Source organism: Gymnogyps californianus, chromosome 6, assembly GCF_018139145.2.
Source record: "Gymnogyps californianus isolate 813 chromosome 6, ASM1813914v2, whole genome shotgun sequence".
Classification (NCBI taxonomy): Eukaryota; Metazoa; Chordata; class Aves; order Accipitriformes; family Cathartidae; genus Gymnogyps; species Gymnogyps californianus.
In genome coordinates this window covers 32,007,736-32,023,363 of record NC_059476.1, presented here as the reverse complement: position 1 = coordinate 32,023,363, position 15,628 = coordinate 32,007,736, and the positions used below count along the sequence as shown (strand labels likewise).

Below are 15,628 nucleotides of genomic sequence, written 5' to 3'. Positions count from 1 at the left end.
GCTGTGAACAAGAAATTGTACTTTCTGTAGCTTAAAATTCACTTAGATATTTTGCTGTTATACTAACCAAGACAATATTGCCATGGTTTAGTCTAACCTTGATCATAAATCTGCATCTCCAGCAGAACTTAAAACTGCAGATTAGACTTAACATGCATGTCCTTAGCTACAATACATGGAGATTTCTTCAAGGGCATTTCCCAAAATGAATCATCTGCAGAAGTGGAAAAACTCTTTTCACTTATTTTACCAATAAAGATATTTGGAATCTGAACATACTGCCTTTTAGAAGATTATTGTTAGAGAACTGATTGAGATAGTACTTATCACAGCTATAAGTTACATGGGTTGAGCTAATGAAATCTATATATGTACATTTTGTGCTCTGCTGAACCAAAGTTTAACATATTTCATAACACATTCGGTGGATCTACCTTCTCATTTGCAGAGATGTTCCACATCCAGTTCAGCAACATATTTAAGTTTATAGATTTCAAAGGAGTGGTAGTATTGAGAATTGCAAGTTTGATTCCTTGGAAAACAATTTGAGTTTGTTTAATTAGGTCCATCTCATTGATTGCGTTCAATTTTTAAACTGTATGTCTGTACATGGCTCCTATATGATACACAGAAACAGAAAAACTGCTCTGAACTGTCTTTTTCATCTCCTAACCCATTCCATACGTATGTTTGAACAATTACACAAATATAAAGAGTATATTTAGAAAAATCCAATTTTAAATACATGGTTTACTGCAACAAATGGCTGTTATAGTGTTGAAAGCTGTGTATAATACAGCTCCAAAGTTACTGCTGTTACTTGTGGTAATTTCAAAATACCGCATGACAGGGTCCTCTGTGCTACTAGTCTTGCTACTATTACTGTTTCTAGGGTAACCCACACTCTGCTCGAGACCATATAGTGCAACTAGTGTCTTTAGAGACCTCATCCCTGTACCTCAAACAGATGAATATTTAATGTGCTATAGACTAGCTCCAACTCACGCAATAGCATTAAAAAACAAAAAAAACCCCAACCTCTACAATACCAGTCTCTAATCCCACAGCCTGTTATGAGTCATGCCAGAGTTTCACAAGAAAAAGTCAATAACAAACTTAGCACTTTTTTTTTTTGTCTCCCTCCCCTGTCCCCCACCCCCCCCCAAAAAAAGTGATTGTTTTCCTTGGTCAGATATCTGGACACTATTCCTCACCAGGAGAGAAAGAGGTGTGTTTTAATGCAAATAACTGAAGGTGAACAATCAACTTACAAACTTAGGTTTATCTGTGCCTCACCTCAATTAATTGTTGTGAGTACAGGTACACAGACGAATTAGTTTACTGGCTTCAGAATTCTGGTCCTAAATGGTTCATGGCCTCTTTAGTATGAGCAACGACTCTCTGACAAAGAAAACCTTAGAAGTCAGAGATCATTCAGTTGCCAGCTCTTTGAAGCACCAAGCTGCATTAGCTGCTAGAGCAAACAAACCCATTTGATCTCCCAACAAGATGAAACTGAGCTCAGCCAGAAGCACAAAGACTTCACTGTGTCATTATTTGACCCAAATGCAATGCTTTGCAAGACCGTGTTCGAGGTATGGCTACTTCACTAGATCTCATCAGACTCATCAAGTTGAGCACATTTTAAGAACTAAGACTCTATTATGCAGAGGAAACCCTGAGAAGTTCTCACTACTAAGAGTAGAATGAAATGCTAGCAGATTCCTCCCAAAAGAACAGGGTTACAAACAGAACATGCCCACGAAACAGCATTTCTGGGGAATTAAACAATGGAGAAGCAGGCCACATTTTGTGAAACACTCCAGCATTCTCCAGAATGCTCCTGAAGCAAATGTGGAAGTGACTGCATGAGGAGAAGAGTTCAGAGAAATGGTCATCAGCAACTGAAAAAGTGAATGAAGATGCTGAAACCCGTTGGTCTGCAGCTGGCTTCTCTGCTCATCGTTCACACAGATTATAGCCTGCAGGACACCAAATCCTCCAAACCAAGTTTGTACATTTGTTTTGCACAATATAGTGAACAAAAAAAAGTGGCAGGTGAAATGTAACACCACTGATATGCTGCCGAGTAAGGGACTGCCTGAGTGCTTTTGATTGAGTGGGAGGAACAGCCAAGGCAGGGAATTCCACTCCGCTATTTGAAGTAGCTGCTTATTAAATACAAATCTAATATCTTTCAAGAAATTGCTTTGGCTCTGTGGAAAACGCTTGCTTTTTCCTGATGTCTGGCTTTCCATGACAGCTACGTCTTACTGGAACACTAAAACTGCCTTTATTAAAACTGTTCTGCACTGTTCTTTCATTTGTGAGAAAAACAACAGCCACAGACACCTAGACTCCAGAAGTCTCTTCTGCAAAAATTAGGATCATACATGGTGAGTTCTTTGGCTTATTTTCCATATGCAGTGTGCAAACATGTACATATACACAATTCTTATATTTAAAATTATAGTCAAGGCTAGACATATTATACAAGTTAGAAGAAGAGGAAAAGAACAAATCTGTTGGTAATTATTTAGCAGAGACTTAGTTACTATGGTGATGGGTTTCCTATAAGTACCATAGTCAGAGACACAGCAACACACATTTTTGGCAATATACCTTTATTTTTCAATTATGTTCAGAACTGTCCTCTTGTAATGAACTACAGAACTATCTTTATCCTCCTGTAATGCTTTTAAAACAGACCAAAATATCAAAAGCATTCAAATAAACAGATTTGACAGGTGGGAAGTGCTAAGTAGAAAGGAGTTGCAAAGAAAAGATTCTCTGTGATTTTTCTTGTTTTAACATGTGAGTATTAAGCAAATACAATACTGAATTAAACACCAACACTGATGTATTTATTAGAAGTTAATATCAACCGAAATAAAACAAAGGCAAGAGACAGTAGATTTTAATATTAGACTAAAACGAGCACTCATGTTCTTTACAACTGCATGCTGCAAATTGTATTACAAATACTTATTGTGGCATAGGTACAATATTGTTTTTAAGGTTAGTTCAAGTTCAATACACGGGCCTGCAATGAAGGTTAGTTTTGGACTAGATCAATGCTCCAAATCTCTAGAGGTTAGGGGAATTTGGAATTATATTTGTAGCTGATAATTTGGAGGACATGCATAACACCATGGGGAGACGATTTCCAGCTGGCCTAAAGGTGGCAGCAATCAGCTCTGAACAGTTCACTTCCTATCAGTCTTACCCAGTTTGCCATTTCGAAGTCAAGACAGAGCTCTGGGGCACGGTTTTCCTAAGGGATTGTGGTGGGATACAGATATCCACCTGCCACTTATGCTTCTGAAAAACTCCCTTCCTAATAACAAAGCAAGAGCCCGAGAAGTAACACTTCTCACCTACCTACCCACCTATCCCCCAACTCTTAGCCACTGGTCCTTCCGCATACAATATCACTTTCAGAAGTCCTTGACCTTTGCATTCAAATCCAGAGAAGGCCATAAATTAAAGCTAGGGTTTTGTTTCTTTTTTATGGTATTACTTTTGTCACTTGCAAACTCAGTTTCTAGACAAGATGACTACGGATAGAGTTGTCCATCAAGCTAGAAGTACATTAACAGATAAATAAAAATATAATACGGTACTTTTCCACTTCCACTAGATGATATTTTCCACTGCAGCTATATTTTGAGGGGATTAGTTGTCCTTTACTCATACTTCTTAGAAAAACAAAGAAAATAATTAAAAACAGTGAACGCTGTTTGCAGGGAGCTTCGAGGTCCTGAGCACCCTCAGCTGCGGTTGCAACTGCAGGGCTGTCAGGGCAGGCCAGCTCGCAGGATCTGACCCCACGTTCTAATATTAGAATGGATTATACTTGCTGTATCGACACTCTGCTTCTACTTGTCTCATTGAGAGAGACATTTGGCATCAAAAGCAACATACTAGCTCAAGCATGTGCACATCACCATAACAAACTGGCATATGGCTTTTTTTAGATAATCTGCATTTGGCATCTGAAGTGAATAATTTTTCCAAATTCTAGCATCTGACCTTTCTGACACCGGAATGACAGAACTTTGTCTGAATCCTGCAACAACAGCTTTTCTGAGGACTGATTGTAACCACCTGGGAACAGCTAAAGGTTTCAAATACTGTAACAAATTAGGTTGATCCCCTCCCACTCTCCCCCAATATTTTGCTAAATTCAAAAGGAATGTGTAAAAAGACGTGGTCCTATTCTCACTGCTTGCAATAAGCTATTCACTGCATTCTCCTTAGAAAGGTAAGCAATCCTTACATATGTGTTTTTCTAAACAAAGATGAGTAATTATCTACTGTTTCTAATTGCTTGTGTGTGTGCATGTTAATATCCTTTTAATTTGAGATTATTCTGTTATAATCTGAAAGGCAAAACTACATATAGATAGTAGTGAAGGTGGATTAGTGGGAGGGGAGAAGGGGGGGGGGGTAGAAAGAAGGCAGCCTCAGGGCTCCCATGTTACTTCCCAGCAGCAAAGAACGTGTCCCACAGCTCTAGAAGAGTGTGGGGTCACTCACAGTAGTAGGGAAAATGGCACACCTAGGTCACTTCAGAGAAATTCTAACTCCTAAACTTTTCTTTTGCTACCCTCCTTGCATTTAAATACTGGTAATCCCAACAGATTCATTCTAATGACAAGGTGAACGCTTTTAGCAGATGCAGCAAAGGCCTTATCTTAATCAGAGAAAAACAGCAGCCACAGCAAGTGTACAGTTTTGCTTTCTCTCCCCATCTCCCAGCTGTGTGGGGTGGAAGGCACCAAATGCAGCTGACCCATTTAAATATCACATCCTTACAACCTCTGTCTCTGAACCTTAATCCTTACTGACAAGACTGCTGCAAATGTTATTACCGAATGATTCTCAAATGTAGGCCTGCTGAGATGGTACTAATTAGTACCCTTTGCACATGATTTTAGAGAAGCCAAGAACTCAGCTGATCCAGCTTAGCTCCTGTTAGAGGTAGCTTTTCCAGACAAGCTTGATGTCACCCGGTATTGGAACATTTGAACCGTTTCTGGCTGCTTAGTACGTGGATGACTGTATTTGCCAGGACTCACTTCACCATTAATTAGAGAAGATGATATCTTTTTCCACGTATTGACCTAACTCAGAGCAGGAAAGGAAGATTTTAAATCAAAGGTATGAAGATACCCAAAATGACAAATGCATTGGGAACTTCCCGCTTTCTCTTTCCCCAAAACCACAGTCACACTGGTTTTGATATTAACACAGGAGCAATTTTAGTTGGAATTTACTCTCTTTCTCAAGCTGAGAAGGCAAAGCAGATCCTCTCACTGAAGGTGGGCTCTCAGGTTAGCAGCCAGGTCAGTGAGCTGTGCTACTGAGCACTGGAATCAGGACCCTCCAGACATGAGCCTGAAGGAAGAAAGAGAAGAACAGCTTATCCTTTTTCTCATCTAATTAAGTACGGGAAGTGCAGCTCGCAGGAGAAGGGCCAGCAATAACAGGGAGCACAGCTTGGTGGGAAGCATTATTGAGCAGCCAGCTCAGGAAATGGCTATGATTTGGAAGCCGGTCCTACTCAGCTGGACCAAACTGCCTCCACGACACAGCCCAATACTCATTCCAGTCAAAGAAATGTATGAACTAGTTTGATAAAAATGTAAGTTTTCTTTTATCATTTTACATTTTCTAATAAGCCACACATTTTTTCCAGATAGGCTATGGCCAGTTTATTTGACCTGTCCTGTACTTTGCATTTCAAATGAATTCTCAACACTAGACAGGTTATTGGTCACAGAAAACGCTGCCATCCCTTCTAAAACCATACCCTCAGTGTACACTGGCATTTTCTAAACTACTTTTCTTGCTTATTAAATGCCTCTCTAATAACTCTACAAAAGCATTTCCTAATCACTGGTTGTCATTTGTCATTCCTACAACACAAAAATGACACCCTCCTATAAAACGGTCTTTTGCCTGTCTCAGAAATCTGAAAGAACTTTGCCATGATGCATTTGCCCAAGATTTATCCTTTTATTTGATGGAGTCAAACAGCATTATTTCAAGGGTGGTTTGTCAGTTGAAAGGTTATTTTCCAGAAGTTAAACCAGATCCTGTAATTGCAATCTAATTATATTGCATTGCTCTGATCAGTCTTAAAGTTCTACTGATTCAACTTTATTAAGAACACAACAAAAACCAAAAAAAAAAATCAAACCCAGGCTTTTTCAGGTTGCACAGAAATATTTTTCAGTTCTGAAAAACTGAAGAGAAAAATATTCCACTGCAACCAGCCAGTTCTTGGCTGCTACAACATTGCCAAGCAATGCTGACACCAGTGCTTGGGAACAGCCCTGGCTCTGCCATTGTTTGTTGGCTGCACAATCAACACAGATCAGTTTTACGGATCTCTATCAATATAACTTCCAGAAGAGTGCTAATTAGTGGCAGTAAGTGGGGGACAGAAAGGCAGAGATACAGAAAGAAATCAGGAAGATAGAAGAGAGAAGTATGGAAAGCACCCAGCGGCCAGGAAATGCATGGCTGGCAGCAAAGTTAAAATAGGAAGAAAAGCGTAGCGGGTACAAGAATGAACAAGTGTGTCTGGTCCAACTTTGTTGAAACAGAATTCAAATTGCAAAAGGTGACATGTTCATCCCTGGAAATAGGAAGACCCAGAAAAACTTAAGACTATATTCTCTGCTTCCCTATGCTGATAAAAACCTCCACTATTACTTAACCCAATTACCACATCCATGTAATGCAAAATGATATGAGCACAACATTAGCTCTCACTGGACTGAGAAGGGAGAAAAGGTTGTTCTAAGTTTCTGTACGATTGTCATTTCATCCTTCAATCCACCCTTTATATTCTTCTTTATTAGTGTTGCCAAGGAGTAACGTGAATTGAGGAAAAAGACAACTGAAAGTGCTAACCTGATTCTTTTGAAATCATTGAAGAAGCTGTCATGAAATATTGTAATACCTTTCTTTTCTTTCACTCAGTCTACAATTCACATAACAGAACAGGATGACTACACAGGACAACCAGCTAAGTTTAAAACAGCAGCACAGGTGACACCCAAAGATTTTACAATCTGTTATGTAAGACTGTGGTACTGTTAATAACATTTGACTTTATGCAGGCTTTAAAGACTTGTCTCAATTACAACTCTTATATTGCACTCACTTCCTGCTTTACATCTCAATATTGAACTTGAAAATTTGAACTGGGTGTTTGCTTTTGTCAGAATTTGTTGCAAATAAATAAACACAAGCTAAGCAACTGTAAGATTAACTATGTGAATATAAGAGAAATTCAGCTTTTCTCTCTCTCCACATTTTATTTCATTTAAAAGAACTGGCATTAAAACAATATAAGACTCAAATAGTACACTTTAAGTATTCAATGAAGATCTGTCTGCACTTCAGGTTTTATCAACATTAAGGGCAATATTGAGTGTCCCGATGAACTTAAAACAAAGAACGTCCTAAGCATACAATTAATATCCAAATATTTTTAGCTCACTGTTCTGCATTTCTAAGGTTTTTCTAAACTAGCTACATTGTAATCAACAATAAAACCACAGCTAGTACAGCTACTGCATCATGTGCAATATAGATGACATGCATGCACAAATCACTATTGCTAGCATGTAAAATAAATGCATACACACAGCTAAGTGAGCCAATGAGACACTTGTTACCCACTTGGCTTTGTCTTCCTTTTATTTACCCCCAGTAGGCTTTCAATCCCTCAAACACCAAGTACCTACAGCAAGCAGTAATAATTGCCAATCCTGAAGAATAACTTCATCCTTCTCCTCTGGCTCTCAGGGTCCCTCTCCCAGCCACCGCATCAGCCACATCCACCTCCCTGCTCACCCCAGCAAACACAAGCTGGCCGGGAGGGTGCCACACACTAAAGGGCTGCTGGAGAAAGGCTGAGCATGGGGCAGGATGCCATGATGTTTCCATCATACCCAACTGTTGCACTGTCAAAAGGAACATGCTCTTTCTTGTCTATGCCACGTATTCATACAGAAAGTATAAATTTCTATGTGCGTGTGTCAAATAATTTTTAAACTGTGCACTCGCTAAGCAAACCTGTGTAAACAATCAAATCCTTGAGTGCCAGAAGGGGAAACACCACCCATGTACCAAATGGAGGGAACTGGGATCCTGCCTGGAATAAGCCCAAACCTCCTCCTTCCTTTTCTATTTTTATAACGGGTGCTATATGTAAGAACAGGAATTAACAATCTGTCAACTTGGTTCTATGTCTTTTGATGCCCAAAGAACTGCAGGCAAAATGCAAGCAACCCCTGCCCACTGAATGCTTCAACCCTGTAATTTCCTTGTTTTTTCTTACCATGCGATGTGAGAGATGGTCAAGCACTAGCTCTTATTTATGCTGGGGCAAATCACCGAATCAGCATCAGGACTTTCCTAGTATAGCTGCTTTCGTGTTAGCCAGCTGTCAGATATGGAAAAAAGCAGACTGACAGGGAACAGCTAAGCCACATTCACTAGTAACTCTATCCTGAAAGTCTGGATGAACCACTGTCAGGTTCTGCCTGTGAAACTCTCCTGTCTTCCAGCTTTACAAGGTATCTGATCCATGTATTGTGACTGTTGGCCACAATACACTTTAACACCCAGCTAGGAAAGCTGGCCAAGGTCAGGCCATGCAATTCATTGCCATTGTCATGTCACTCCACTCATTTTAAATAGTTTAGAACATGCTCCATACTGGCCCAGTTAGACTCAATTTCACACATGATTTTTCCAAATCTGTCAAATGACAAATAGAACAACAATGGCAAATATCTGACAAGTATAAATACTGCCATGGACAATAATGGTAGTGGAATAAAATTTCAACTACCAAGCCAATAAACTTGTGTCTTTGTAAGTAGAGTAAGTTCTAAGAGAAACTCCATTAACCGACTTACTGAAAATCAAGACTATAAGTCCAGTCAAGAGAGTCAACAAGGACAAGTCTGTACTAGAATAAAAATAATATTTTCTTCTGATTTAATGTATGAGCACCAAATGTATATATACCTTCAAATATATATACACATATAGCTACACATAAAGGGGGTTTTAATATTTTTATATATCTATATACACACACAAAACAAACATTTGGGAAAGCATTTCATGCATGCAAGAAAGCAGGACACTAAAGTCAGCTGGTTCTTCTGGAGGGACAAAATGGCAGCCTGTGCAGACTTTTTACTCTCTCTCAGAGCTTTTGGTATCCCAGAAAACTTTCTATGGATTAACAATAGTTTTTTTAATGCTTTTTGTGTATATTATTTTCAGATTCAACATGTTGCACAGTGTAAGAGATGAAAAAGTCAAGAAGTTTAGGTCAAATAAAAAGAACATCCTTAAACACGTTAATTTTGCTTCTAGTGTTTATTTCAGCCCAGTAAATTGAAATCTTAATTTACCAGTTACCTTGAAAATCTCTGACCTGATGATAGTTTGAGCCTGTGTCTAGTCATGAACAAAGGATAAAAGTGAGTTCCTTGATTTTAGTGGAGTCAAAATATACTAGAGCTCTTATGAGCAAACAACTGAGGTTATACAATTGTCCAGGCTAATTTTCACATTTCTAAGGTAAACTCGGATACATATTTTCTGCTACCGTGCCCTTCATGGGTTCAGAACAAACTTCCCTCATATGCGCATCCCTTAAATGTCTCATATTCCACAATTTAAAAGTTTGTTCAGCCTGAATTGTGCTTCACTGAATTTATTATTTTTTCATCAAGAACCTCTCCTAAAAAAGAAAAAAGTCTCCTTCCTCCCACAGAATAATTATGAGGCAGTTAGCTGAAAACTGGTTCTCATGGACAAAAGAAAAATAAACGTTCTTTACCTGGTTTCTTTTCTGTTGTTAAGAAAATTACACAATCTAACATAACCCTGCGTCGCAAGTCTATATTTACATAGTTTGTATTCCCAGAGATAATGTTATGCTCTCTGAGGTGCCTCTGGTTTAATGCAAGAAATTGGAGAATAGTATGAATTATCTCTGCAGTGATTTCATGCTGAATTTGCAGTGGTACGTAGCAAAGAGTAAAAATGGAAGAGAAGCTTCTCTGGATGCACACAGTACTTTATCTTCCTTCCAGAAAATCAGTAGCAATAATATTTGTAATATGCTTATAGACAGAACCCCAGGCTCTGCAAAGGTAAGTCTTATGACAAAGTACTTAACTAAGATAGAAAATGGTATTACTTGTGTTAAATTCAAAATGAGCATGGTATTACTTGTTTTAAATTCAACATGAGCATTTTGCCACAGACAGTTTTAAAAAGTGTCATTAGTTACCTGAAGTTACAATGGAATCTGCAAGAGATACTCTTTAGTAATTACATTTACTGTAGCTATAGAAACAAGAAACATCAAGTTTTTTGTATGTGATGATTCTGTGCAGATACAAAATACTATTGTGTTTGGTCAATACAGGAAAGAGTGATATTCAGTGTTTTAGAAGCCGGTTTGTCTCTCATTTGTAATCAATTTTTCTGAAAGAAAAATTTGAATCAGCTTTCTTCTTCCTTTCCTATTCTTGTCTTATTCCCCTTTCCTTTTATGCTTTCTCTTTTTTTATCCTTTGTTTGGGATTTTTGAGTTATGAGGTAGAATAGATGACAAGGGAAAAATACACATACAATGCAGTAAGTGTTGCATTGTTTCCAATATTTCATGTCTAATAGAGTCAGTGCTCTCAAGCTCAGAAATTATTTGCAAAATAACTCAAACTTGCTTTGGCAACTCCCTAAGCAGAAGGAGGAGAAAAAAGAAAATTATCTAATTCACTTTTAAAAATTAAAGCTAGCCTAGAATCACAAACACAGTAGTACCATTATCAAAAACCTACCATATAATTCCAGGAAGAGTGAAGCTTTGACTGAGTATGACTTCACTTTTAAAAGCTTGGACTTCTTTGAAGCATAGCCTTATCCACCAATTTTCAGCTTCTGATTATTTTGTACCTACACTGCTTCACTTAAATACTAGTAATCCAAAAGCAGGGTTTGATTCTATCTCAATATATTTGTCTTAGTATGATAAAAATGCTACTTGATGTATCTTGCTACTATGTGCATAACTCAGAGAGGAGAACTTTTAAGTACTTAGTAACAGGTTCTCTTTATTGCACAATATTAACACAAGTTTAGATTATGTCCTGTTTAACGATGCAAAACTCTTAACAACGCTCTTTGGACATTCTCCTCCACAACTTGAAGTAATACATGTACTGAGCAAGTACAGATGCCCAGGAGAATGGATGTCAAGACAACCAACTCTAAGGGCCATGTTTTCCTTCTGTTATGTTTTCAACATTTCAGGTTGCTTTCCAACTAAGAAACGATGTTTTGCAAATAAACAAGAGTGGCTCAGACACAAAAATTTTTACTTAATCCACCTTGCATTTCTCAGAAATTCACTGAAAACTCACTGATATGAGCTTTGAATCAAACTTCTCAGGTGAAGGCTAACAGCCTGTTTCTTTAATTCCAGATGATATAGAGATTCTCTCATGGGACTAACAGTACTGTTGAGTACATGGTGCCCTGTTAAGGCAAACAAGCACTACAGCTGAATGGACTATTTAAATATACTCTCTCTGCTATCTGGAAAGTCCCTTGCTCCACCCAGCTGTTTAGTTCTGATGACCTGTTTTCCAGCCAGTAGCACCCATCAAAATTGGGCTAATTCAGAAAAATACAGGATGAACCAGTCGTCGGTATAGTCGGCTGTGGGAAGAGAAGCCAGATTACATGATGTAAGAAAGAATGAGTATGTTCTCCTTTAGCCTTCCCAAATCAGGGAAGCAGAAGGGGTAACCACAATAACAGTCTCCAGATATAGACAAAAGCAAACAGAGGATCTTTGTTACACGTTTAAAAAAGCTAAACATGAAAAAGCATGAATGTTGTGGGTATTATGAAAAATAAGCGTCACACTATATCATTTAGTTGTGATTCAAAACCACAGTAAAGCACCCTTCTGATGCCAGTAATAAGGTTTAGGTTGAAGGTTTAGGCAGAGCAGAACCCAGCGCCTTAGTTTCCCATACCCAAGTACGTCCTACTCTACTGTTGCTCCTTTCAGCTAAAATTTTGTCAAATGCTGGTATTTCTACAAGGAGTTGGCTTTGACAATTCAGAACACATTTTTAAACCTTCTAACCTCTCTGTTTTTAACATTTATCTTGTACATAGGAAACTGAGGTATGTGTAACCTAAATTACCCAAGATCTTTTAAGAAGCTCATGAAGAGACGATCTCTCAGCTTCCAGTCCGGCATGTTAGTCATAAGTTTAACTTTTACTATGTATCTGTAAATCACAGAATAAATTTAAAACCTGTTTGATGTTGAAGAAAAGGCAATCTGTAGCAGGTAAACTTCTATTATCAGCCTATACTAGAACAAATCTCAATTTTAAAATGGAGACTCCTGTCCATTAGGCTCATTTTATTATGACTTTAGTCAGACAAGGATTTGTGAAGTGAAATCTGGTTTTCTATTGAGGGAATACAGCTGAGAAATTCTGAGAAATGACAAATCAAGTTCTGTAATGCTCAGATCCACGTTATGCCATTTTTTAAGAGCACAAAAGTTTGAGGAACAGCTACTATCACAGAACCAACACAATATTACATTGCTTTGTGTTTTCTTGGGTATTTCTTTCCTCTAATGAAATTAAACTTGAACTGCTGAAAACAGAAGCAAATCAAGGCAGACAACCACACAAATCTTCCATTAAGCTTGTAAGGGCAATAAAAGTCCTCAGGAGCTGGAATTTTCCTTGTTAATGAAGTACACACATGCAATTCACAGAAGCTCACAAAGGCAATAAAAATACATGTATAACCTGGAATATTGCTTGTGAAAATTACAAACAAAAATTTTTTTTTTTACTCCCCCCCCACCTGCAGCACAAAATGTCACAGAGGAAAAAAGCCAAAAAAGTGAAAAGAAATGTTATTAAAAAGGCTTATTGTTATTAAAAATACTCTGAGGCCTTTCCTGATGGTTACATAAGTACTGTAAAAGCAAGATGTTCTTGGCAATCAGCATAGATTCACTGTGCTTGCTACACTGGTTTCATTAACTATTACATCATGCTTAATTTCCATAATTGGCTTCAACTTCACTTTATAAGCTAGTCTAATTTAGTTTTTATGCATATTTCAATTTAATACAGTTTGTTCTCCACTGTAAACCCTTCATGGGCCACATATTCATCCTGTACTACCTCATTTAGAGCTTTCCCTAAGAGCAAAACTAAAAGGACAAAGACCACAGTGTCTAGGAAGTGACCTTTTCTTTCAACTCTGACAGTTAAAACTCTCATCCAGGCCCTCATCACACAGATTTGACTAGCAAAACCTTCTCATTTTGTGCACCCAAGACACAAGGACACACTCCCAACAAAATACAGCTGCTAAGAGCTGCATTTCCTTGACTTGATTCTTTCACTAATTTAAGTCCCTCTACTAATTCTCTTTTCTCCACACAAGAGAAAGTTTGGGTTTTAGCCTTAACTTCCTTGGCTTCTCTGTATATTTAAGTACATTTTCTCTCTTTCATCCAGATCCATAGTTAAACATGATCAAATATTCAGGGACTTCAGATTTGGCATATCAGACTCCACAAAGCACCCGTTTCTCCCATAAAAAACTTCACTTCTTGTTCCCAGTTTCACTCTTCAGCTACAGCGTACCCTCAACATACCCCTCTGCTCCGCTCTCCTGATTCACATCTCCTCCAGATCCCCTTTTATGCTGACAACTGTAAGGATGAGCTAACAAAGGTCATTCCTTCTTTTATGTACTTTTCTTTCTATGCGGTCCACTTTTACTGAGTAAATTCAGAATGTTTACTGATCTAATACATCCAGTTCTCACCTTTTTTCCCCATCTTTACTTCTATTATATCCTGTTTTCTAAAGTTAGTGATATCTCCTGAGGGAAGAGGACACTTAGTTATCTGAAGCCTGACAACTTTTGTAGCACAGCTTTTACAGATACAATATCATATGTAACACTATAACATATATAATAAGTGAAAACATGACACTAATGTAATACAGAGCCCAACAGACCATTTGTACTGATTGTCTTTTGGAACAGAAGTGCACTTTAAAGGAAAGCACTGACCTAGAAAGGGAGGCATTATTTGGATAGCTTTGTTATCCACCATGCATTAAACCTTACTTACTTTAAAGACACAGATGCCATCTATGCTGGGGAAATGTTTACTTTGCTAACATGATTAAGCTCAGTAGTTACTCAGAGTTAAAGTCTCAGCATAACTAGGCCTCCAGCTGCTACTTGCATTAATATAACGGGTACATGCCCACTTCTCCAGTGGCCTACTGAAAGCATAGTGGAAGGAACTGTGCCACAGTGAGAAGCTATTCCCCATGCACCCCTCTTCATCCAAGTGATACAGGATCTGAAAATGCTCACCAGATAGGGAACAAAAGTCTTTGTCTTTAGTAGGAATTAGATTTTCATGAACCCTTGGATCTTTGTGATTTTTAAGCTGATAGAAACTGTCAGTAGCTTATTGGCTTCTGCAAAGAAGCCAAATATTAAAAAAACAGGAAGCTTGTGATGACTAAGAATAAAATTACATTATGTATCAACTTTCAGAAAAAAAAAAAATCTTTATTCTTAGACTGAATGTGATCCAGCCACAACAATTTAATGTTCTCTAGTAATCCTCTAAATCTTAGATTTGTACATCACGTAACGCACAGCACTTCCCAAATTGTTCTGAAAATAAATAGGTCAGGAGTCATATTTATCTGTTAATATGATATTATAAGGCTTAGATTAGGGCAGGGACCTTGGGATACTGGCCACAGAGTCACTCTTAGCCATAAGCCAATAACCCATCAGCAATGCCACCCACGCGCAGCTGACTGAGCTGGCATCGGAAGCCCAGGAGCAGAGCAGTGGCAGGTCTCAGTGCACCCAGAGACTATCCTCGTCTGTCAGCAGGATCCCATAATGGTGGGAAATGCAGGAATGTTTCACCACACCGTCCCATGGTCCAACTGTTTTTGGAAGTAACAGAGGGGAAATTAATGTAAAGTTTGGTGACTGAGTTCCTACTTAGGATTTCTACTTTACCAATTTTTGTTCCAGTAAAACATGCAAATAGTTTTAAAGGGGGAGTTTTGAGCAGGCTTGGGCCACAGTATGGATCCAGACCTGCAAAACCTTTACTTGCATAAACTTTACCTATGCCCTCCCCCAAACTAGAGTAAATATTACTCACTGGCATAAGTGGCTTTAGGATCAGGGCCCTGCATTACAAGTGGTCCAGAGAACAGCAAACAGTTCTTGAGCTTTTACAGCCATTCACTTCCAGTTTTAAATGGTTTCCCATGCCAAGATAATCTCTTCTTCCTCCCCCGCCTTCTCCCCCCACCACCCAAATACCGATTAACCAAAGTTTTGAAACTGAAGATCATCTACCAAGGAATAGAACCTCGAAGCAGTTCTTTGTCCTTATTTTTTTTCTAGCTAAACTTTCATAATGCCTAAAGCCCATCACAAGTCAGTATATACTTTGTTGTGTTTGCCTCAGAGGTGAGGG

At 38.3% G+C, this 15,628-nt stretch overlaps 1 protein-coding gene across 3 annotated transcripts in view; it reads right to left on the bottom strand.

Moving 5' to 3' along the window:
• Positions 1-15,628, bottom strand: part of GRID1 (glutamate ionotropic receptor delta type subunit 1) — a 556,760-nt gene that overhangs the window by 391,414 nt on the left and 149,718 nt on the right. The window lies entirely within an intron of this gene.